The 16,031-nt window shown below is 49.5% G+C and overlaps 1 non-coding gene across 1 annotated transcript; it reads right to left on the reverse strand.

Annotated features, from left to right (window-relative positions):
* Nucleotides 1-12,380: 12,380 nt before the first annotated feature.
* LOC123786614 (U6 spliceosomal RNA) lies at nucleotides 12,381-12,487 on the reverse strand. The gene has a single exon (XR_006778010.1). It is a non-coding gene; the product is annotated as a U6 spliceosomal RNA (small nuclear RNA).
* Between the last annotated feature and the right edge of the window lie 3,544 nt (nucleotides 12,488-16,031).

Genomic DNA, 16,031 nt, shown 5'->3' on the forward strand with positions numbered 1-16,031 from the left:
TGTTCATGGAGAGACAACAGCAAGAGAGGAAACAATTTAAAAGCACATGGAGAAGAGATTTGGAGCCCTCAAACCAGCAGAAGCGTTATATTCTGAATATATAAAGATCTCCTCCAGCAGAGGGGCAGAAATACACACAGCAGGTCTGAAAACCGCCTGACACTCTTGACGAACATTGGACGCCACCGTGCTCCAGCAGCTTCGCTCCAGATACACACGCCCTCAGAGCAAGGACACACGTGCAAATATTTGGACAAGAATATTCACAGCAGTATAATTCATAACAGCCTGAAACTGGAGATAATCCAAACACCCGCCAACAATAGAGTGAATAAACAAATTGCGATATAAGCATTCGACGCAATATTATGCAGTGATTAGAAGGAACGAATGACAGCTACATGTGACAGCAAAGAAAACCTCACAGATAGAATGTCAAGCACAAGACGCCAGGCATGCATTTCAATGGTTATGTTTATATAAAGTTCAAAACCAGACTCCGGCGCTAGAAATCGAGGGAGTGGTAACTTGGAGAGGGGATGAGAGGCTAGTAATGGGCAGGGGCGAGGGCTCCTCATCAATTTCTGGGGACTGGAAAGTCCTATTTCCTGAACTTGAGTGGGGTTGTGGTGTGCACTCAGTCTGAGACAGTTCAGAGCCGTCCTTGGGCTGGGACGGTTGTAGTTCTTTATGTTACACTTCAAGATAGAGCTGAAGGTCAAAGTGCTCAGACTGTGGACACACAGGCCGGCGGGAAGGGCTTCCTGCTTTGGGCGAGTGGAAGAATCACAGATCTCACCAAGCATTTGGCCTCAACTGGGCAAACCTGGAGTTGCCATTGGTTGAGATGTGACGAGTTCAGGCTGAACAGGTTTGTGGGGAGCATGAGGGTGGACACCTGCCGAGTTTGGACTGCCACTTAGTCAGTTAGGAGACGCTGCTGACGCAAGCCTGGGGACGTCTGCCTGGACGTGTGAACACGGAGGAGCCTCAACGTGAAGGTGGCATCTGAAACAGCGGTAGATGAGACTGATGAGGGGAACGTGGTTACGGGGAACAGAGGCCCCTGGATGGAATCCCATGAACCCCAGCACTTAGAGGCCAGGGAGAAACGAAGCTTCCGGGACAGCCTGGAAGAGCAGACCGTGACGGAGCGGACTGTGAGAGTCTGCTGTGGACGTGCCTGTGTGCAAACTGAGGGCTAGGACGCGCCGGTGGCTTTAGCAACGCTGGTCCTAGAGGTAGCATTGATTGGAGGTACACGTACCAGAACATTTCCAGGAACTGCTCTAGGCTGTGAATTAACTCATGGCTAGTTTTTCTTTCCTATTTTTCTTTTCCTTCTCTTTTAACACATTCTGAATTTTCCAAGTTTTACATAGTGCGATGAATTCTTTCATAATTCAAAAGTTATGTTTAATCAAGAGTATTACAATTAAACTGTAGCTTCTTCATTGAAAAGATAAATAAATAAATAAATGGAATACATACGCATATGTACGCACACACACGAGAACACGGTGGGGATTAAATTTCTCAAAAGAAAAAGGTGCAGGACATAAAACATGTAACAGAGAAGCAGTATGCCTTGTTATCGAAAATATTTGCAACAGCCCGGGTCATTTCTTCATGCCAACCTAATGTCTGCATGTGCATAATTCATTTAACCAAGCCCTCCTTTAGTTGCCACTGAGGGGGTGTCCAAGCAATGCCCAGGGCCTGGTGATTGGGCCTCAGTGAGCAGGAAGATGGGGGACAATACAAAATGAGGAAATGAGGGTTCCCATGCCCACTCCATCCAGAGGAGCTTTGGGGTGGTCGTCAACACTGCATTCCTCCGTCTCTTCATGTATAAAGCAGAGATAAATCCATCTGCCCTATTTTACCCAAAATTTATGAAAGAATCAAGATAGTCAAGTTTTGATACTGTATCTGCAAATGTCTTGTTAAGCTGAGTAACACACGTGTCATCTTCTAGAGATCATTTTAATTTTCATTGTTACTCTTCTCATTTAGAATTTTAATGGGAAACTTTCTAAGTTATCTGTCACGGTGATTTCAGGCTGACATAATAAAATGCTGTAGACTGGACAGCTTAAAAAACTAGAAATTCATTTCTCACATTTAGTACTGGATGTTGGAAGCCCACAGTCCAGGTACTGGAAGGTGGGTATTAGTCTGAGGCCGCCATTTTGCTGTGTGCTCCCATGACCTCTCCTCATTCAGGCAGAGGGAGACAGAGCTCTCTTGTAAGGACACTAATCCCGTCACAAGGGCCCCAACATCACGACCACATCAAGCTCTCATCACTCCCCAAAGGCCCCAGCTCTAAATACCATCACATTGGGGGGTTAGAGCTTCAACTTACGAACTTGGAGGGGACACAAACATTCAGTCCATCCATACTTGTCCACTAAAGGACAGATTTCCCTTCTAGTTATTTACTAGAAAAAGAAAACTTCTTTTTTTTTAATCGTAAGAGGATAAAAATCTCTGTTTTCCCAATTGACCCAAGGTCTTCAAAAGAACAATTCTATCATAGCAAAAACTTGAAAGCTCAGTTTTAATTTTCCATAGTTCCTACCAAACTCAGCTCCAACCCGTGTGCCTCTGTGATGGTGTTCATTGTTTTTTTAATTAGGTTTTGACTCTCTTAGGACAACTAGGATATTGGCATTAACACTTGTCAAATGCCATTTATTATCATTCTAAAAATACACTCTTTGCAGAGCCTGATGACAAGGCCAGAATAGCACATCATTAATGGCTTAAGTAAAAGAAAATGTATCAATTAAAGCATAGTTCTTTTATAAAAAGACAGTAATTAACCGAATGCCCACGTGTTGGCAGATACCATTATTTCACAGCGGATTTAATTTGGTGGCAACACAACTGATTTTGGAAGCAAAACTAATTGGTGCTTCAGACGGGCATGGTACTGGAAATAGGGTTTTCTCATGATGGAGGGGGAGCTGCACTGTTGACTAACAGCAGTCATTTCTATAACCAGCAACCCTGAAGGCATTCTTCACAGAGAGGATCAGAGAACACTCGTCTCCATGGCAGCCCAGCCTAAGCATCTGTTCTAGCTCTCTGATTCTGGATGCTGCTCCGCGGAGGGGCCGCTGAGGCACGGCTCTGCCACCAAGACGCCAGTGATGGACTTAATACCCCGCCTGGAAGTTGGACATTTAAAATGTAGCAATAGAGACTAACCAAGCAGAGCCACCGTTCTCCCAAAACAGCAGATGGGACAAGAGTAAAAGAAGCAACCCATTTAGTCCAGCTGTTGGGCGCCAAGCCCACAGGCCGCTGTGCTAGGGCAGAGACCCCGCGGGATGCTGAAGAGACTGGCTCCCAGGTGCCGTGCGTGCAAGATGGAAAGGGCCAGGTGACGCGGGACAGGGCCAGTGAAGGCTTCCTGAGGGAAGGACGTGACCTGGGCTTTGAAGAGTAGATGGAATCTTCCCAAGGAGGGAAAATGTGGGAGAGGTATGGAGCCGTGTAAATAGCCCCGTCTAACGAAGTGCACAATAGTTAGAGGAAAGTGGAGGAAACGTAAGTTCAAAAGGTGGCTAAAACCCCCGAGAACGACTTTGGAGTCGGGTTATATTTATATTTAAAAGGGATTGGAAGTCAGCGATGTTTTGAGAAAGGAATGACGTGATCGTAGCTGTACTGTGTATATTTTATCAGATAAACTAGAGAGAACTGAGCAGTGGGAAGACATTGACGCCATTTGGGGGACAGTCCAGGCAAGGGGTGATAAGGTCCCAAATAATAGTAGCTTCAGAGGGAGTGTTGAGGAAGCAAGCCTGTGGGCAACCCCACAGAGCTTGATTTGACAGGACCAGGAGCACCCCCGACGGGGCTTCCAGGGGAAAGGGGGCCTGGACTCACAGTGTGGACGTGGCCCATTCAGCACCAGACTCGAGGAACGCAAAAGGTCTGGAAGTGAGACGAGCTGGCACGTAAGGACACTGGCGGAGTCTGGCCGTCTCTTGACGATAGCTCTGCTTCAGAGACACGGCTCTCCCAAAGGAGAGGCTGCACGCTGTGCAGGAGGAACCCAGAGCCACGTGTCCACACGGACACCTCCCGGCGGGGGTCAGCCCCTCCTGCACTTCTGAGAGAGGGCTTGACGACTCCCGTTCCACTCTTTCAGGGCTGGCATGGCAATCGAGAAAGAAACGCCTGTGAGAGGCATTCAGCACGGCCTTTGGGACAAGAGGATGGAACAGATGGTCAGTGCAGGTGTTTGGAACATGAGTGGCAAGTGGAAACTTCAGCCTGCCACACCCTGGGCCACACACGTGCCGCGGGCCAGGTGCTCCGTCTGTGCTGACTGCCCAGGGGTGAGAAGGACAGAGACCACCGCTCACCGCCGGACTTGCAGTGTGATGTGAAAGGAATGGGGAGATCGGCATGTGGAATGGGTTAGACTGGAAACCGGCATGCCTGAGTAAACCCTATCTGGTATTATGAAATAAGTGTGTTTTTAGTCATTGTTGGTGACGATTCGTTCAGAATCATGTCCTTTTTTATATTTTACATTTTCCCGAAACATCTGAGGAGCACGTCACCTGTTACTTCAAGGTCAAATGGGTGAGGTACAAAAACTAACACTGAACTAAAGCTTCTAGTTATAAATTCAACTATTATATACTTACAGGGGATCGCACATGAGGGCCGATTCCACTTCGTATTCTGCATTTTATAGAACCGGAAATCAGATAAAGCGATCATTATTGTCCCAGTGTTGTTCTGATTCCTCACCGTTTGGAGAAAACCCTGCAGGACGCGGGTCTGAACGCAGGGCTTCAGCGAGGCACAGGCAGGAGCCGAAGCCGAGGGCCGTGGAAGGAGGCTCTCTGGGCAGGTCACGCAGGGACCCCGCCACAAACAGGAGGCACCGTAACACCTGTGTTAAGTGCAGACCGGGAAGCCTCACAGAGAGCGGAATCGAAACCAAGCCCTGTGCCCAGGTGCCTGCTCTCCTGGGGGGAGGTTGGCCAGTGCAGGGAAGCCACCTGCTCTTCCTCCACATGCAGCAAGCGCCCTGTCTCTGGGCTTTAACAGGTGGACGGCACATGGCGCATGGCACGTGGCTGCCCCATGGTAGGACAGCTGTGTGCTGTCTGGGGCAGCAGCAGAGCGACAGCCCCACACAGGTCTGTCCACGACAGGCAGCAGCTCACTGTGGACAATGCCAAGATATGAAGAAATGGGGGCCCTAGGCCACGTATTGGGGGTGGGAGGAAAGGGGGGTGGCTTGGAGACTCGGAGGACACGGACAAGATCCGTGGAGTGTATGGAAGTGCTGGCCACTGGGACTCGTGCTCTCGACAGTCCTCCCCCGAAGATAAAGGTGTCGTTAAGGAACTTCACACAGGAAGAAAACGGAGGTCACTAGCGGACACCGGCAGCCGAATCCTGACGGGCGCTGTGTCCGTCCTGGAACCAGGGAGGCTGCGCTTTTCTCTTCAGACGGAACACGCAGCTGACCCTCCCCCCACAGCCCTGCAGGACGCCGGCTCTTTGGACCAGGAGTGCCTAAGTGGTTCTCCGTTCTGCCCCACCCCTTATCCTTGCTTCTCCTTTCTCTGCTGCTCGCAAGCCTGGTCTCTTCTTCCACGTTCTCATCGTGTAAATGGTGTCTCAGGGGACTGGTGCTTCGGGGATGTGGTCCAAGAGCGGTCCTGATCAGTGGAGGGGCTGGACGGCTCTGCTTGTGCATTGCTATTAGCCAAAGGGAAGGAGAGGTTGCAGGATGTGCTCTTCCTGGAGTGGCTATTAGACACTGTAATTACCTTCTCGTTCAGAAAGAGCACTTTGCAGCCTGTAACGTCCAGTAACTGAGGTCCTAGGGAGCAGTCTGTTCCCCTCTGCAGCAAGGACCCCAGCTGCCGCTCACGACTCCCGGCTACACCCTGATTTTGTTCTTGCAGCTGGAGAGGATAAGAAAGCCTCACTCCAGCTGAGCCCCCAACCACGGCCATATGGCTTGTAAATCATTACACAACTTTCTAAACATTACTGGCCGCATTATCTCTAAGGATAAATTCTTATCCCACTTCTGCACTCAGAGAGAGGAGGACAACATGACAGAAAAGTCGGACTTCCGATATTTATAGACAAAGAAATAGTATTTCCATCAAGTTCCCGGTTACAATAATAAATCACACGGGAGGGAAAACTGGATGGGAAGAAATCAGAGAGGGAAACGAACTGAGGGTTGCTGGTGGGGAGGCGTGGGGGATGGGGCACCTGGGTGATGGGCATTAAGGAGGGCACGTGATGTGGTGAGCACTGGGTGTTACACCCAGTAAATTGTTGAACCCTATGTCTGAGACTAATGATGTACTATGTGTTGGCTAATTGAACTTAAATTTTAAAAATAATAAAAATAAATAAATAAACCACATGCTCCAGAGTGACTCCTTAAAGGAATTCCATGAAGAAATTCCAGCCAGTAGCAGAACCTGGACTGAAAGGGCTCTCTCCCTTCTGTGGACAGCCTTCTGTAGCTCGCCGCGGCGCTCAGGGGGACGCATGGGACAGCAGCCTGGCTGTCCAGGACAGTCTGCACTGTTTACTGAACGTCTGCGCTTAAACCCCTACCCATGCATCTCGCGGTTGCGAGGTGAGGAAGGCCAGGCTCTCCCGAAGGAGAGCCAGAACCGGCTACCGGGTGCTGCATGCGCGACAGGGCTGTTCTTGGTTTCGTTGGTTTAAGATTTTACTTATTTACTTGACAGACAGAGAGGAGGAGTGGAGGGCAGAAGCCGAGGGAGAGGAAGAAGCAGGCTCCCGGCTGAGCAGGGATCCCCACGTGGGGCTCAATCCCAGGAGCCCGAGACCATGACCTGAGCTGAAGGCTGACGTTCAACCGACTGAGCCCCCCGGGTTGTGTGTGCAGAGTGGGGCGTAAAGCGCAGGGTCTGGTGGGCGTGGGTGGGGTCATGGCGCTAAAGCAGACGCCGTGAGGGGGGAGGAAAGTTCCTCGTCGCCTGTGTTCATGCTCACATTTGTGTTGGGGCTCAGACCCCGACATCTGGATGGCCCGTCTCAGACGAGGACAGGACCTACGGGAGGCTCACCACCTCTTTCACCTACAACGTGTCTTACAGTCATTACGCTCCATTGCATTTAGGCCTGTTTTCCAGGCTTTAAGTCAGAGCGACACCCTATCCATCATTTAAAGGAGAACAAAGGCCAACGGGGTTTCTCTCTGGCTTTACCTGATACTTACACCACTCAAATTGATTAATTTACTCAGATGAATTCATTAATCTCCTAAATTTAACTATCGTGATCCTTCGCATTACATTCCGGTTCCTTCTTTCAGAGACACCTTCCAGCTCCTGCAGCCCCTCAGACAGCCTAGTGAAAGGTACATCAAGGGTCCCGCTTACTTGTACTCACTCCCACTTAAACCACAAATCCAAGCATCACGCTCTGTTATCATCCACAGCGAGAACAATCCTGTCCAGATTCTGCACCATCGAAGCCGCCTGCTTCCTTGCATGAAGTGGAGAGTAAGAGGCAACAGAAGGTCGGCAGCACGGAGTCAGTGGCCCTGAAACCACATCCATCTCCCCGTGAGGTCTGCCCGGAGAAAGCATCATCCCGACCTCCCGGTCCTGGGACCCCGGGATCGTCCGCGTCGCTGCCCTCGTCCCACATTCCTCCATCCTGGGTCTGTTTCCGCCTACGTGCACGCTGCAGTGGTCTCGGGTCTCGGCCCCCTGCCCTGCTGGACGGGCTGCCGGCCCAGGCACCTGCCAGGCCAAGGGTGGAAAAAGCCCTCTTTGATGTTTACACAGAAAGCATGAAAACCTTGCTTCTAATAATTTTATAACTTTGTACTCACTTTTTAAAGGACAGAAACATTCCATATTAAGTAGAAATTTGCACACAGCCGCTCACTAGCTGTGGCACAGAACACATTTCCTGATTTTGCTCTTCTGTTCGGGTCGGCGGAAGAGGTGGTTATAACCGGCACCAACGCGTGGCTTTCTTCGCAAGAGAGTGTTGTTAAAAGGCTTTCACAAGAATCGAGTGCGTGTGTGCGTTCGAGTATTTTCAATTCAGTCCCACATATTCATCTTGCAATCAATGTTTGTCGAATGCTGAAGAGTGTCTTAAGCTACACTGAATTACACAGAAAGACATTGTTAGGGAGAAAGAAAAAACGGCCAAGGGTACGAAAGGAAAGCCAAGATGAAGCCTGTTCTCTTTCTTTTCACAGAGAATAATAGGCCGAGGGAAATACTGCTAATAATTGGTCGTAGCTCTCAGCACATTTCCAGGGCTGTGTGATATTGTCCAGTGCACGGTGACCGCAGGGGAATGTGCAGGGCAGAGGGCCGCCCCCCGGGCCCTGGAGAGGTGAGTCAGCCTGTCAGGTCGGGGCGCCTCGGTCAGTGTTTCCCATGTCGTGACTTAACAGAGCAGAACGTCCACGGCTCAGTGCTCTCTTCTGACCGTGCTCACGGCCACACTGAGAGGTATTTTCTCTTCCACGTGTTGCACATCTGACTTTGGGTTTTCTTAGCTGTTTTCTCAGACATGTTTTTCTGTTGTAGGGTAACGGGTGGAATCTCTCACCCATCTCGGCACACTACGGATGGGTACTCCCCGAATCTGTCGGCCACACCCCATCTTCAGACCCTCACTGCTGTATGCACAAGTCCCTGAGAGGCGGTGTGGGAAGCACACAGGTTTTGGTGTTGAACAGACATTTCGGTCAGACCCTTTAATGTCACTTCCTAATCCCGGGCCACGGTCAGTTTACATGGTTTCCCCAAGGTCTGGCTCTCTTCTCTGCATGTCTGATGCACGGGACGGGGCGTCTCATGTCCCTGCATGCTTACCTTCTGCTCCAAGGGAACAAGTGCGGCCACCTCCTGGGTTTGAGAGTCTCTGGGGCACAGGACAGGAAAATGGGTGCAGTGTCTTACCTACCCCAGGACCGAGCTGATGCTAACGGGCGGCCTCAGTCCCATTGGTTTTCCCACTTTGTGGAATTCTGGACGTTTTCCCCAGTGGCTCTCCACTTCTTCAGCAAGACTTTGCTGTGTTTTTTAATCGTGTGTTTCAATCTTTCTGTAACTTTCCACATCGGCCGTGGCTTCTGAGGTCTGGAGAAGGGGGGTTCGCCCAGCCACGCTCGCTCCACGGGGCACAGAAATAGCTGCAGGGACCGACACGCGTGCACAGCGGACTTTGGGCTAACTCACCCAGCTTCATGCGCATTTCTGCTGAGAGAAAAATGACAAGGGTCTGCCCTCCCCCTCCTGGGCTTGCGGTCGTCGGGAAGTTTCCAGGGTGGGGCTGTGTTCACACAGGGAGGTTCCTGGGATTTGCTTTCACTGCTCCCCTCTCACCACGGAAGCACGGAGCCCCCAGCCTTGGTGAAGAAGAGCGCTGCCCCCAGCCGTGAGCACTGGTTCTGGTCCGCCAAGCACCACGGATGGAGATACCAGCCGGCAGTTCACGCCGGGGAGAGACTGAGTCCGCACGCGAGCAGAGGCCTCTGTCTCCAGGAAGCTCTGCGAAACACTCTATTTCAGGGTTTGTCGTAGAACTTACCTGTGCAAACTCCACTTTATAAAATGACCAAGTTGTCCTCAATTAAGTTCTGGTAAGAATCTTCCTGTTTAGAGAGTCAGAAAATTTACATTTGTGTTCGGACAATGGCAGCTGCCAGAAAAACCAAGCATTTCCCCCATGAAAGCAGAGAAACGAGGGGATCCGGGGCTGACATTTCTCTGAGTCTTTTTCCATTCTTTATATTCTTAGTGTATATTAAAAAGTGTAATATTCAAAGCAAAGCCAAATATCAACAGGCAAATCCATATATATCAGAAAAACACCATTTATAAGAGTACGTACGTCTGATAATGTATCCAGTGTTTTAAGGGGAAAGATCGTTTTTAAGAGCTGGGTGACAAGGGGGTGGCGTGGTGGGTGACGTTCACAATTACTGTCATCTCTCCAGCAGAACTGTGCACGTTTGGGTTTTGCTTCTGTTTTTCTTCTTTTTATCGTAGTAAAATATACATGACATAAAGCTCACCACTGAACCGTTTCCGAGCATGCAGCTGGTGGTACCGGCTCCATGCACGGGGGCAGCCCTCGGTCCCCATAACGCTGTTCATCGCGTGAACCAAAACCTCTGACCCTGCAACGCTGACCTCCTCCCTGTCCTGGCACCTCCATCCCACCCCCGTCTTTATGATTTTGACGCTCTTCGTGCCTCGTTTAAGTGGACTCATACAGTGTTTACATCTTTGGTTCTTAAGAGAGGAAAAAGCAACATCATTACACAAGTTCGTCGTCTTATCAGAGCCAAAGACAGACTTATTGTCATGATGACAATGAGATTTTTCAAATCTGATTTCGTACCACGATACAAGTATATTTCAAAACGGCTTTTAAAATAATAATAATAATTTTAAAAACCAAGTTTTCACTTTATTTTTAGTTGTCTAAACTTAGCCTAGTCCTCTGGCTGATTTTCATAAGCTTTAAAGGAAGCCAGTCTCCTTAGAAAAAGATTTTTTTTACTTGGGGAGTTTACGGCTCAGGGGATTGGTAACAGGATATGGAGACATTTTGTGTGCTGCACTGAAACCCTGAACATACCCTCGTTTGGAACTTCAGAGAAATGTGTCGTGAACCGAACGCTGGGAGCTGGCTGCTTGTGGTCTGAGCTGTGACACTCAGCTCCGTGGCTGTCATTAATCGGCCCTAAATTAAGGTTTGTCAGAAACTGAAGGAAGGAACCACTGAATACATGAATGCCAGAAATCTGAATGTCGTTTGTCCTCTAAGAAAATGTCTAACAGCTGCTCGGCATGCAGGTGAGAGGCCAGGGTGCCAGACAGGTGACCCCTCAGCCGCAGACGCCACGGCTCCATGGGTCTCATCCCGTGTCCGCCGTGGCGGTGGCCAAGGAAAGGGGCCATGGAGGACTTTTCTTCTGTAACCCGCACTAACCCTCCAAGCACATTCTGAAATTCCACTGTCCTCAGTCACATATGAAACAAAACTGGGTTTTACTTTGAATAACATCAGAAAGGGCAAGGGAATTTTAAAAAGTGAAAATAAAACAAAATTTCAGAGCTCCAAGATTTTAGGACATATAATAAATTGGAGAGATTCCATAGATATACCCAAAAATAGTTTGGCCTCATAAAATTTGCTTGGTCTAAGAAGACCGTGAAAGCCTTCTCACTTAATGAAATCTCAGGCAAACGGCACGAATAAATCTAACCTCATCTTTCCAAACTGTATTTTTGGACAACAGAACATCATAATATTGGACAGAAGCCACAGTAAACTGATTCTGCTTAAGGCTTTAGTGAGTGTGTGGTCCTTCACCATGTGGAAAACACACAATTTGGTTTGTTAGGGTTTTATAATTAAATCAAATCTCTGAGCGCATTGAGCAGAATAGATATCTTTGCAAAAAAAAAAAACCATTAATTAACGCTCAGGGAACGTAAATGTCTGGTAGGCTGTTATTCTCAAAGATCTCAGAATTGGCTTATATCAAGGAGTCCAGTATAAACATGGTGACGTCCATCTTCCTGCAACAACTCTTCGTTTTCCAGAGTGACTGCTCTTGTAAGCTGCCTTCCATGCCCACATGTGCGGAGTCCACGGAGGGAGCCAGCACTGAGGGGACCCAGCTGAGGCTGGGGTTGTTGACCGCCCAAGGCAAGAACAGCAACATTTTAGAAGAAAAACATTTCTGTTCTCTTTGCTCCGAAGCTTAGAATGGAAGCATGCAGCCCAATCAGAACCCGTATCCCCAAAGAGAAAATTGTCCGTCTCAAAAGGCAGCTACGCTACAGGAGGCAGTAATTTCCAGGGAGCGGCTTGTCTGCAGAGACACTTGAGAGAAAGGAATATTCCAAGGAACTCGGAATCCTGAGCTGCTCCGACATGTGGTTCAGAACAGCATGCAAGACGGGGTTGGGCATTTAAAGGAGGGTATTTTGCAGGGGAAGGGAAAGAGGAAAGCCAGATAAAGGGTGACCGAGAATGTGCAAGTCCTTAGAGGGCACTGCAGGTCCAAGACTGCTGGAGCGTGCGTGCGGACGGACAGGGGTGCTTGTACACTGTGTAAGTGACATTAGACATGGACGTAATCCACATATAATGGGATCAGTGTTTCACCTCATTAGTTTTCATGGGCAGAATGTTTTCCATTCACATATTTCTTTATATTCCTTGTCTCCTTCTTGCTTTTTACTTGTTGAGGCCCTCAGGCATGTCTTCCAGCCAACGGTGGCTTTCCAACCTCACATTCACCTATGGTCACCATTCCAGAGATTATGAAAAAGGGACAGGCCAGAAGTCTTAAATGACGTACCTTGGTTTGTTTGATAAATTTGTGTGTCATCCTTGCTCAGGGGCCATGCTAATCTTCTCTGTATCATTCCAATTTTAGTCAGTGTGTTGCCGAGATGAGGACTTGTTTAATAATTTGGGACTGGTCTGTATCTGGATCGTTATCTCTGCTTTGTTGACTAGATTGAAGTGCGGCAGCCCTGGGCACAGGGGAGGAAATGCCCCCACAGAACATCTGCACCCTGCCCCCCCCCCGCCGTACTGAATGTGTGACAGCCCGAGGCGCGGGGGCACTGCCATCTGATAGCTCCGCGCAGCGTGGATGCCGGGATGTCGATTGTAACATGCCATAAGGCTCATTTATAATTGGGCGGTCGTTTAAATTCCTGGTCTGCTATGTGGTCGTAGAACAAGGGACCCTCGTCACTTGTTTGTCAGGAACGTGAACATGAGCATCGGGTGGGCCACGTACTTACTGTCTAGCTCGAAAAAATAGACTTGCTCATGGCTGTTATTCAATGCAGGAATAAGAAAAACACTGAGTGAGTGTTGCTAGGATACTCACCTGAGCACAGGCTTCCCTCGAATGTCGGGACACATCGAGTAACTTTGCAGACAGCATTTCCTGTCTTGCACGGACATTTTTCAAAGGAGGTAGAGCAAGGGTCCCGAAACAGCAGCGTAGCTGTCGCAAGCCCCCTCAGCTCAGACTGTTTCGCTAGAGCTCATGACCTTCACCTTTTCTCACTGATCCCCAGCATCCCTTCCTACAGATCCCCCTCCTTCTGTCAGCGCTCCCCGCTCTCCAGGTGGGCGCCCCTCCCTCTGCCTTAATCCCATAACCCACCGCTTGCTCCCTTCTCTACTCCTGCACCTCCATGCCAGCATCCTCTCATGCCTACGTTTCCTCAGAAGCCTCCAAAAATAGATCCCCACACCCATTTCGTCCTTTATCCCACCCCCATCTCCATGCTTCAGCCAGAATGTTTTTCAAGCATAAACACGACTGTGTTATACCACAGCGTAACCTCCATTGCGGCTTCCTCATTTAAGTGCAGATTACTTTGGTTCACCAGGGAAATCGGGCATGGTGGCCCTCACCGGGCACAGCGTCAGCCAGCTTCATTCCTGTTACCCTATGGCAACAGCATCAAAGATGCATTTCTTCCCGGTGCCACATGCCTATCGCGGGACGGCTGAAGCTCTGCTCCGTGCTGTCTTTGCTCTGAACGCACAAGGGGTGTTGCCACGTTGATGGGATGGGAACAGGGAAGATGGTGGACCCTGAGCTCACTCTGGAGGATTCTGCTCAGAAGTGATACATGCCAAGTCTGACCCCCACAGAGCGGGAACTACAGCTTCCCACAGGGAAAGGCACAGGGAGGGGGTGGAAGATTCGGCGGCATGATGATACAATCTACCCCATTTCCTAAAGACCGCACCTTCCAACCCAAGCTGCTCCAATCAAGAGCAGAAATGACCTGGAATCCAGACTGACTCTTAGCAGGGCAGTCTTTGCTTGACCACAAGATGGGGACCCAGGGTGTGCACAACCATGCACTTCCTACCCCGTTTCTTGGTCAAGAGACTCAGGCTACAGTTACACCCCCAGCACCTGGTCTTGGTCTGCACGAAGCTAGAACCCCGAATCTGCCAGAGAGGTCCCTGCAGGGTTGGGGATGACCGCTGGCGCACCTGTCTGCCTCTGTCTGTGGTTAGCTCTTCACGCTTGTGATGACAGAGCAGCACTGACTCATGGCGGTCAACACCTGAATGCAGCCCTGACACCGTAAGTACAGGTGCAACGGCAGAGAGCGATCAAAGCCATTACGAGAGCACATAACCCTCAACTGCATTTTCATAATGTAATGTCTGTTTATTTTTATGCTAATACATAAGCATGGCCAACAGAAGAAGTCAACTGTGGGGCTCCCACAGAAACACAGCACGCCTCTGCACCGTTGCTGCTGAACCGCTTTTCACAAGTAACCACTTTCAACACGTCAGCCCTTTCTTGTAATATTTATCTCGATATTTTTAAGTCAGATATTTGAATGTTGTTTCTTGTGGTATTGTTATGAGTCCTGGTTCCATTCTTTGCCTGAAAACCCAGCGGATGCTTTCACTGTGGAAATTCCTGCCCTTCAGTTTGTCTTGTATTATCCTTTCATGCATAATTTGTTTGCTATTTTTGAACTTCTATTAGTCGAATGTTGCAGCTTCTGAAAGAGCCTTTTATTAGTCACTTGGGGCTCCCGTAACTAATTACCACAGACTGGGAGGCCTGAGCAGCAGACGCTCACCTCTCACAGTTCCGGACGCTCCAAGTCTGAGCCTGGGGTCCCGCGCGCGGTCTGGTGAGAACCCTCTCTGGTTTGCAGACAGCCGTCTTTTCACGGTGTCTTCCTGCGGCAGAGAACCCAAGGGAGCGCCCACATCCACCCCATTATCAGGGCACCGACCCACCGCGAGGACCATCATGCCGCGGCCCACGTGCCGGCATTAGGGTCCCATGTGAATGTTGAGGGGACACGAACATTTACGTCAACACAAGCATCTCAACGCCATGCTTGTTTTTACTAATTTTCTAAGTCCCTGTTCTTTTCTCTGCTTTCTGGAAAATTTCCTCAATTCTCACTGCAACACTTCCTTATTACTCTTCTCCCTGCTGTCTGCTTGGTTCCAAGTCTCAGAGGTCTCTCTGAGTGACTCCCTTTTTATAGCACCATTTCTTCCCTTCTGAATACAATGAATTCTCTTATCTCTCTGAAGATAGTAATTATAGTTTTATTCTGTTTGTTTCGAAGTTCCTTCGGACCTGAGGATTCTGGAAAAATGCCGGCAACACTGGCAGAGTCTTTGAGTCTCTCCAAATCCAACATAAGAGCAGACAGCTGACCCGACAGCAACACCGAGATCTGTGGACAGTATTTCCAACAAAAGCAAGCAACGAGTTGTCATGCAAGCCTCCGAGACAAGCAGGGGTCAGAGCCGCCAGCAGCCAGAGCCCGAGCACCCCGCGTCTGGTGAGCACAGCTTCCCTTCTGCCTTTCGCGGCTCTGTGTTCTCCATATTTATTATCTTTCTTTCTCTGTGCACATTGTTCTCAGTCTTTCATTTCATCTTAATCTTTTGGGTGTCCCATTTCCTTTGGGAAACTTCTGTTATTTAAAAATAAAGCTGCTTAAAGACTATATGTGTAGCTTGTAGAATGACGGTGTAAATGGCGAGCGACAAGGAGCCAGATCATTAGGTAACCTGCACCAAATGTCTCTTTCCCCCGTGGGAAGAGCGATCCTCCAGCTTCCCGCCCAGATGTTGAGAGCCTGACAACAAGCATCCTTGGGAGGAGATGAGGAGAGGTCCATAGATCTTGCTTCTTCCCTGTTTCCTCCACGGCACCCCTGCCCTTGTGTGTCCTGGGGCTCCAAGCCCAGAAGCTGTCTGGCTTCCCCAGAGTGGCCTTGGGCTCCTGTGAGGAGGGCAGAAGGTCGTTTTCTGCACTGGCCCCGTGGGGTTGGGGCCCTGCAGGGCTCTGAAGATCATATGCCAGAGACACAGACACTCAGCAAGTGTGTCCTCCCGACTTCACAGGTACTCGGTGCCTCGACTGCTGAGCCCTCCGAGACCCTGACTGCCTCTTTCTTCCCAGTCCATGGTCACTTGTC

Source organism: Ursus americanus, chromosome 7, assembly GCF_024610735.1.
Source record: "Ursus americanus isolate L20-20 chromosome 7, mUrsAme1.1.p, whole genome shotgun sequence".
NCBI classification, from domain to species: domain Eukaryota; kingdom Metazoa; phylum Chordata; class Mammalia; order Carnivora; family Ursidae; genus Ursus; species Ursus americanus.